The sequence below is a fragment of the Salvelinus alpinus genome, chromosome 20, assembly GCF_045679555.1.
Source record: "Salvelinus alpinus chromosome 20, SLU_Salpinus.1, whole genome shotgun sequence".
NCBI classification, from domain to species: domain Eukaryota; kingdom Metazoa; phylum Chordata; class Actinopteri; order Salmoniformes; family Salmonidae; genus Salvelinus; species Salvelinus alpinus.
The window spans coordinates 45,734,225-45,743,126 of record NC_092105.1 but is presented as its reverse complement, the minus strand read 5'-3'; the positions used below and the strand labels follow the sequence as shown (position 1 = coordinate 45,743,126).

Below are 8,902 nucleotides of genomic sequence, written 5' to 3'. Positions count from 1 at the left end.
TACACCCCCAATTGACTAAAATGATGTCAATTAGCCTATCAGAAGCTTCTAAGGCCGTTACATCATTTTCTGGAATTTTCCAAGCTGTTTAAAGGCACAGTCAACTTAGTGTATGTAAACTTCTGACCCACTGGAATTGTGATACAGTGAATTATAAGTGAAATAATCTGTCTGTAAACAATTGTTGGAAAAATTACCTGTGTCATGCACAAAGTAGATGTCCTAACCGACTTGCCAAAACTATAGTTTGTTAACAAGAAATTTGTGGAGTGGTTGAAAAATGAGTTTTAATGACTCCAACCTAAGTGTATGTAAACTTCCAACTTCAACTGTATGTACATGAAGGCAAAGGGACTAGGCATCCATTATAGATAATAAAAAGAGTAAATTAAATTACAGAGTTGCAGCAGGAAATTATGAGTGTAAAAGTGTGTGTGTGTGTTTTGTGTGTGTGTGTGTGTGTGTGTGTGTGTATAAGTAGTGTTTGAATGTGTGAGGGATTTGTGTGGGAGTGACAGTGTAGTGTGTGGGAGTGAGTGTGTGTGTATATGGTGTATATATAATGTCTAGTGAGTGTGCGTAGGGCCAGTCCAAGATAGAATCAGTGCAGATAGTTCAGGTACCATCAATTGACTCTTTAGCAGTGTGGCAATTTAGCAGTCTTATGGCTTGGGGGTAGAAGCTGTCTCGGAGCCTGCTGGTCCGAGAGTCGATGCTCCGGTACCGTTTACCGGACAATAGCAGAGTGAACAGTCTATGGCTTGGGTGGCTGGAGTCTGTGTCAAACTCAATCCCATGGAGGTACTAGTGTCTGTGGGTTTTCGCTCCACACTTGTACTTGTTTGATAAGGTCACTAATCAGTAAGGAACTACCCTCACCTGATTGTCTAGGTCTTGATTGAAAGGAGAACCCCAAAACCAGCAGACACTAGGCCCTCCTTGGAATGAGTTTGACACGCCTGGTCTAGGGGATCGGGCATATGCAATGACTCAAAGGTAAAGGCACACGAGACAGGAGTGTGGTGCAAACAAAGAGGGTTTTACTAAGAAAAATTAAATGTTATCCTACAGGGTCAGTATTAGCCTGAAGCTTAAACACTGCAAATCATATTGGTCCTAGTCATACATGACGGTTGCTCTCCAGGACGCTCTCGCCCTAGAGTCAGACCTGCACACCTTTAAGTCTTTAGGCAGTCAATTAGAGGGCCGTCACACTTTAGACCTGGGACATTGGGTGGGTGCAATTAATTATCAGTTAGAACAGAAAACCAGCAAGCTCCGGACCTCGTAGGGTAAGAGTTGAATACATCTGAAGCCAATGATCACGTGACACCATTCATTCCTCTGTGAAAAACGAATTGAAGTGCATTGAAGCCAAATTAAGTTGGTTAAGTTGGTTAAGTTGGCGTCTCTTGGAGACATATGCCGGGTTCAAAACAACTGGGAACTCGGAAATCTCCCACTTCCGACTTCAGTGCATTTAAAACAACTGGGAACTCTGAAAAAAACGATCTCGGACTGGGAAAAATCTATTTGATTGGTCATCCAACTCGGAATTCCAACTCGGGAACTTGTGCCTCTTTCTAAGGCTTCGACTTTCCGACCTGAATATCACTGACGTCATGATAAGCCACATATTTTTCCAAGTTCTCAGTTGTTTTGAACGTGACAATAACATGCACAGTTTGAGCTACTCCAGGAAGTGCCGTTGCAGGCTAGCTCAGTGCTCCCCCCTCACATTAAGTAACCTAGAATCGATGTCCGCGCCCCAGTGGACATCTAATTAGCATAATAATAAAATCTCCATCAAAGTCTGTCTGTTTTGCATGGGCTGCGTCTCAATCCACCGCATCTGCCGATGTCGACCTTCCGCATATGTGGTGAAAGGTGCAGAGTGTTCGTCAGACCATGAGACATCCCGTTTTGTTCTCATGAAAAATGCAGACCTGCCAACCCTATCCAACTTTTTAGAGTACCAGAAACACGTGGCAAATTGGAGATTCAACTCGTCCGCATAGCACACGTCGAATTGGGGTTTTCTTTCCCTCGCACGCTCGTGCTCGCCCTGTTTGTGAGTCTATAGAAGCATTGCCTCTATAGCTAATACCGGACACTCATTCATTCTTCATCACGCAGTCTTCTAAATTCCCGACTCCATTTAATTCCAAGATGTTTATATTTATTTTTGATTATACTTTTGTTATGCTTTTGTGACGTGGATCATAATTACAGTTACAGTCTATCAGGTTGCGTGATCCTCATAATGTTATGTGGAAAATACAACTAATGGGACGCAGAATTAAATGTTAATCACGCTCGCACAAAAGGTGACCAGTTATTTTTCATATTTACATTTCATTTCATTCACTAGCAAATGCAACTGAACTGCTGGCACTTTAGAGCCCACTGAATGTCCATCTTATGTTCGCTAACGTTAGCTTGAAACAATTAGTGTTTACATTTCCATAACACATAGAGTCGAAAACGGATTTGTCCATGTGTTTACGTACAGCTGACAGCTGGCAAACTCAGCATCACAACAAACAGGAGGTGCAGACACCGGGTAGCTACGTCGAATAATGATGTATTAATCTCCATGTCCGTTGACACAAACTCCGTACATGTCTGTGTGTTGCAGCTCGAGAATCAGGATGTTAGATTTACTCAGTGGATTTATTTTGAATTAAAATGTACTTTTAACTTGGATCTCGTACCTGCGTACATGGACAGAGAATTGCGTAGTTGGTACGCAAAATGCGTGCAGGTCTGAAAACGGCTGTAGTGTCCGAACGGTTTGGCCTACAAACTACTATGGAAAGATGAGACTCACACAAAAACAATGGTGTTCTCCATTTTGCTCCACCCCACAAGCATCACAGGACTCATCCAACATCAGTACCACACACTAATTTAACCCCTCTATGGAAAGGGGAGACACTCATGTACATGTCAGTTGTTTTGCTCTAGGACAGAAATGTGTCTTCCACCAATTTAACCCAACCCCTCTGAATCAGAGAGGTGCAGGAGGCTGCCTTAATCAACTTCCATATCATTGGTGCCAAGGGAGAAGTTGTGGTTAGCTGCCTTGCTCAAGGGCAGAAAGGCAGATTTTGCCACCTCATGGAGTCGAACAAGCAACCTTTCAGTTACTGTCCCAATGCTCTAACCACTAGGCTACCTGACACTGGTACCAGCTTAAGAAATGAATGGAAGTATACACAGACTATAGTAAACATTAGGAACACTTCTACAAGGTGTCGAAAGTGTTCCACAGGGATGCTGGCCTATGTTGACTCCAATGCTTTCCACAGTTGTGTCAAATTGGCTTGATGACCTTTGGGTGATGGACCATTCTTGTTACACATGGGAAACTGTTGAACGTGAAAAGCCCAGCAGCGTTACAGTTCTCGACACAAACCGGTGTGCCTGGCACGTACTACCATACCCCGTTCAAAGGCACTTAAATCATACACAATCCATGTCTCAAAATGTCTCAAGGCTTAAAAATCCTTCTTTAACCTGTCTCCTCCCCTCCATCTACACTGATTGAAGTGGATTTAACAAGTGACATCAATAAGTGATCATAGCTTTCATCTGGATTCACCTGGTCAGTCTATGTCATGGAAAGAGCAGGTGTTCTGAATGTTTTGTATACTTTGTATATGGAAGTAGTTTAGTGCCTAAAAAAAGGTTAAATATGTCTCCAAAAAGTAAATATAATACCCTGATCTCTTCTTATTGTTTTTTTGACTATCTGTTTTTCCATTTATGAATCTGTCCAAATTACTTAAAATATACTTTTTTTGATACATAAAAGGGTCCTAAAATCCAAAATCAAATAGCTAAATTATCCTTGTTATGGTCATCTTAAAACAATTCCATATGTAAGCTTAGTAGAACTGATGAGAGGCGTTCTTTGAAAATGGGGACGGGTAGCCTACTTGAACAAGTGAAATGCAGGTATGTGAATAATGAAAAAGCATGAGGCCAAAATACCATTTAAAACCCCTTTATTCAGAGGCTTATTTTGGCTAATGGCCAGGATAAAAAGACTAAACCAGCCTTGATTAAGGGGAGGGTAGACTATGCTTGGTTTTTAATCAAATTAATCTAAATGAGGAGAAACCGATTGTTTTTTTGTATTTTTAAATATGAGATTCACCGGCACAAAAGGAAAATCTCCCCTTACATGGGCGCTGTGCGTCATGACTTGATAGTCATGACTTGATACGCTACGCTTCCACACTGAAAATCCATTCCAAAATCATCTGCGTTACCTGTAAGACCTGCCTTTTGCGGGTCTTAAAACTTCCCATTAGCGCTGCATTAAATTGTCACCTTTGCACTTGTTTTGAAGGACACACCTCAAATGTTGCCACCCGTCCCACCTTAGCGCAAGCGAGCTGTTTGACAGGTAAATTGCAGAACCTGGCGTTAGGGCTGGAAAATGCTAATGCGCCAGTTTTTACATGACACAATTGCAAACTAACATGCGTTTGACACTTGTGCCTCTTTAGCGCCAGCCGAAAGTAGAGCCCATTATCTTATGAGTGGATGAAACTTCTATAGTGTGGCTTACATTGTGTTTCATTATTATATATATTTTAAAAATGTTGTTTCTTCGTAGCTCGAGAGATAGTGATAAGAGAATGGTATAATCATTATAAAGAGGATATGTTCGGGAAGTATGGCTCAAACACTCAAACATTGCCATGTGATGGGAAAACAGCCTGCTGCACCAGTGACAAGATTTGTCATACAATAGTTAAATGTTTTTCGAAATATTGCCACAAATGCATGCTGCTCACACTTGATAACTGAGGTCCAGTGTGAGTGGAAAAGGCTATGGCTCCACCTGCCTTTTCCACATTGTGATTCAAATAAAGATGCTGTAGGCTCTCTGTTGATTACAGCTCTCATCGGATGCTGTAGTGTCAGTCCTTCCGATAACGGTATGGTGACAGGTAGCGTAGCGGTTAAGAGTATTGGGACAGTAACTGAAAGGTTGCTCGTTCAAATCCCCAAGGTGGAAAAGTCTGCTGTTTTGCCCTTGAGCAAGGCAGTTATCCCCCAACAACAACCGCTCCCCGGGCGCCGATGAAGTGGACATCGATTAAGGCAGCCTCTCTGATTCAGAGGGTTTGGGTTAAATGTGGAAGACACATTTTGGGTTTAATGCATTCAGTTGTGCAATTGACTAGGTATTCCATTTCCTTTATTCAAATACTTCTGCGGCATTAGGCTAAAAATCATATTATTGTATAATCATGCAGATGCGGTTAATTTGAAGCAGAAATCTATAATTATTTTATATGAGTAAATATGTACATAATTGGATGTTGATCAAACCTTTCATTATTTATAGCACTACTGTTTAGGTTGTGTGTCATTCTTGGCAGTCGTCCCATCTTTGAAAGCAAAGAGGAGATGGAGAAAAGAAGAGTGGGCGAAAGAGTTCAATTGGAAAATGAGGGAAAAATAGGCAAAATAATACACAGGCAGAGAACAGGCATAATGCAGTGTGTGTGTGTGTGTGTGTGTGTGTGTGTGTGTGTGTGTGTGTTTATGCGAGCATGCACCACATGAAAATACATTGGCTTTCTATGAGATTATGACATGCATTAAGAACATTCTAAAGCTGCTTTAAATGTGTGCTTTTTGTTAATCCACGTCATTCCATCATTTTCTGAGTGGTGAAGCGAGTCAACAGACAATGGCGGACGTCAATGACCCCAACAAGGAAGAGGCATAGGTTCATTTGTTTAAACTGTTACTAGCCACTTTGTCATTGTTCTCTTTGACTGCACCGTTATTGATTATGACTGTCATTATTGCCAGTGCAGCCATAAATAAGAGTACTTGGCAAGCAGCTAAATGACAAGCGCACAATTTCAACCAATGTATTATAACTGTTTATGACATATTTTAAACAACATACACTGAACAAAAATACAAACGCCACATATAAAGTGTTGGTCCCATGTTTCATGAGCTTAAATAAAATATTCCTGACATTTTCCATATGTACAAAAAGCTTATTTCTCTCACATTTTGTGCACAAATTTCTTTACATCCCTGTTAGTGAGCATTTTTCCTTTGCCGAGATCATCCATACACCTGACAGGTGTGCCATATCAAGAATCTTATTAAACAGCATGATCATTACACAGGTGTACCTTGTGCTGGGTACAATAAAAGGCCACTCTAAAAAAAAGGCCACTCTAAAATGTGCAGTTGTCTCGTGCAATTGGCATGTTGACTGCAGGAATGTCCACAAGAGCTGTTACCAGAGAATTTAATGTTAATTTCTCTAGCATAAACCACCTCCGTCGTTTGGCAGTACGTCCAACCGACCTGACAATCACAGATCACGTGTATGGAGTTGTGTGGGTGAGCAGTTTGCTGATGTCAACATTGTGAACAGAGTGCCCCATGGTGGGGTTATGGTATGGGGCAGGCATAAGCTACAGACAACGAACACAATTGCATTTTATCAATGGCAACTTGAATGCACAAAAATACCGTAACGAGATCCTAAAGCCCATCGTGAGGCCCATTTTTTTTTTTAAAGGTATCTTTGACCAACAGATGCATATCTGTATTCCCAGTCATGTGAAATCCATTGAATAGGGCCTAATTAACTTATTTATATTGACTGATTTCCTCATATGAACTGTAACTCAGTAAAGTCAATGAAATTGTTGCATGTTGCATTTAGATTTTTGGTCAGTATACTTATAAACCCCTTTATAAATTATTTTTAAGTAGGCCACCTTAATGTAAGTGTTACCCTTGCACATTGTTGATAAATATGCCATGACTTCATGATGGTTGGCTTCTCAAGTAGGAGCAGACCCTGAAAGTCTTTATCAAATCAATATCCTTGTAAACAACGCAATTTATGAAATATGGCTGTTTGTTTTACTACAATTGCCATGTTACAAACACACTGCTTCCTTTCTATCCCCTCAGTTTAGTAGGTCATTTAAAAATACCATGAGCATTCTGCGGAAACGTGAAGTTACTCCAGTTTCAAACAAGCACCCCCAAAAAAGTATGTGACCCCGCCATCTAAAAATTCAGGAGCGCGCAACACGTGATTTATCTGCCAAAAATCAAGTATGGCAAAATCTGGGAATGATTCTCGCACTGGTGCTTTTTCCAACGGGTCCTAAACCTTACGCTTTGGATAGAGTGGAGCTGCTGCTGCGTACGGAGACTGGATAGAAATCACAACATTCATGAGGGTGTTTGTTCAGGTAGCTTTTCTTTTAACGCAGATATGACAAGCTAATACAGCGGTTGCGAGATGAGACATTTGCTTGACTTGATAGAATTGCAACTATTCAGACGGAGGCGAAGTTGTTATCGCGGGCTATTTATCGGTATATGGTTTTGACTTTATTTTTCAATTAAAGTATCGCCTAGTAAATAAACATATTTTGAAAGTGGGTGGATGTGTAGCAGATCATGTCCAACTGTCATAATGTATTTGATACGAGTAGCTACATTATTACATACACGGGCGATATATTGTAGCAATACAGGCGAGTCCCGGTGGTCCAATAGTCAAATCGGATACAACATAACGTTAGTGCCATAGGAATCTACGAATACTGTTGTCGCTCGAGCTACCTTGTAACTTGATGAAATAAGATACTTGGGTTACTGTTGCTGATTATGCATGTTGTAAATTGAGATTATTGCACTTGACGTTTGTGTGAATTCGTTTATTTTACGGCTCATATCCGAAAGGCAAACATTTTTCAACGCTGCGTTGCTAATTATATTGGAATTTCCACGACGTTTCTAATGGTGACATTTAACCAATGATTTATATATATACTAGATGCCAAACAGGGATCGCTGTTTTGAAGCCACCGCGCCTCCATTATGGCACTCTTCCACCATTGTTTATTTGATTTAACCTTTATTTAATTGTAAAACATATTTTGGATTCTATAGAAATGCATTTATAAATGTCTACATTTGTTTTTGTTTATTATATTACATACACCTTAATGCATACTTGTAAAATTTTTGTGTGAGCTAAACATACAAATAAATATAAAAAAGTGCTTAAAGTAAACTTTTTTAGAAAGTACTAATGTTACTGTTCCCACTACAACAAAACAATACTTAAGTACATGTAACTTTGTTATTGAGACATTTACATTAAATACGGTAGAATTCCATTAATTCCTATGGAGGACTGGTTTTCTGAGGAGTGCCAATATGGTGAGCGGTGGCATCAAAGCCTCTCATTGGCCAATACATAGCATCAGCAAACCAGGGTTTATATAAATCATTGCATTTAACACATCCTGCTGTTCACATCTATTTAGGCTAGGTAGTGACATGTTTACTTCAATAATTGCTTGAGTTTTCCATGGCATGGATGTTGTATTTGTTTCAAAATTGGCGTGTGATTTGTGGTAGGCTACTCCATAACATGCAGTAATGTAGATAACATTTTCTTAGCTTCAAATGCAATTAAGGATTGTGACATTTACACATAATTTCATGTCAGAATCCTTAGTTGTATTTAGAGCTAATGTTTTCTGTCATGGCACTAATGGGTGTCAGTCAGGCCTTAGTTTTTTTAATTAAATGGAACCTCAAATTTCCAAATGTTATTTTGAGTGTGATTTGGGACATTTACACTAGACAGGGTTCTACAGATGAGTAATAAAGGGTTAATACATCCAGTTGCACTTTAAAGGGTCAATCAGCAGTTGCTACATACATTTTTGGAGGTATAAAGTAATGATATCTACCCATTTATTCTTGAAGAATATAAAATATAAGCTTGTTTTACTACATTGTTCGCAAACAATGTAATTGGAAACAAACACTGTATAAACTCCAAGATGCTTAAAACTACAATGTTGATACTATGGAT

General features: G+C 39.8%; 1 protein-coding gene across 2 annotated transcripts in view; it reads left to right on the top strand.

The window, feature by feature from the left end:
- Positions 1–7,101: 7,101 nt before the first annotated feature.
- The window catches only part of LOC139546994 (histone deacetylase 4-like), a 257,932-nt gene continuing 256,131 nt past the window's right edge, over positions 7,102–8,902 (top strand). For both annotated transcript variants that reach the window (XM_071356019.1, XM_071356018.1), the window contains exon 1: positions 7,102–7,259. The gene's annotated coding sequence lies outside the window, so the exon portion shown is untranslated. The remainder of the gene's footprint in view (positions 7,260–8,902) is intronic.